The following is an 863-nucleotide window of genomic DNA, read 5'->3' as shown; positions in this document are numbered from 1 at the left end:
TTTCTGTGAGTATGGTTTCAGTGTGTCTGCCCTCTGATGCCCTCTTGCAACACCTACCGTCTTACTTGGGTTTCTCTTACCTTGGGTGTGGGGTATCTCTTCACGGCTGCTCCAGCAAAGCATAGGTGCTGCTCCTTACCTTGGACGAGGGGGATCACGATGGTGTGATTCACTCACCTAGAGCCAGACATCCTGGAGTGTGAAGTCAAGTGGGCCTTAAGAAAGCATCACTACGAACAAAGCTAGTGGAGGTGATGGAATTCCAGTTGAGCTATTTCAAATCCTGAAAGATGATGCTGTGAAAGTGCTGCACTCAATATGCCAGCAAATTTGGAAAACTCAGCAGTGGCCCCAGGACTGGAAAAGGTCAGTTTTCATTCCAATCCCAAAGAAAGGCAATGCCAAAGAATGCTCAAACTACCGCACAATTGCACTCATCTTACACACTAGTAAAGTAATGCTCAAAATTCTCCAAGCCAGGCTTCAGAAATATGTGAATCGTGAACTTCCAGATGTTCAAGCTGGTTTTAGAAAAGGCAGAGGAACCAGAGATCAAATTGCCAACATCTGCTGGATCATGGAAAGCAAGAGAGTTCCAGAAAACATCTATTTCTGCTTTATTGACTATGCCAAAGCCTTTGACTGTGTGGATCACAATAAACTGTGGAAAATTCTGAAAGAGTTGGGAATACCAGACCACCTGACCTGCCTCCTGAGAAACCTGTATGCAGGTCAGGAAGCAACAGTTAGAACTGGACATGGAACAACAGACTGGTTCCAAATAGGAAAAAGGAGTACATCAAGGCTGTATATTGTCACCCTGCTTATTTAACTTATATGCAGAGCACATCATGAGAAATGCT

The sequence above is a fragment of the Bison bison genome, unplaced genomic scaffold (genome assembly GCF_000754665.1).
Source record: "Bison bison bison isolate TAMUID 2011002044 unplaced genomic scaffold, Bison_UMD1.0 scf7180017864063, whole genome shotgun sequence".
Classification (NCBI taxonomy): Eukaryota; Metazoa; Chordata; class Mammalia; order Artiodactyla; family Bovidae; genus Bison; species Bison bison.
Note: the sequence above shows the minus strand (reverse complement) of the source record.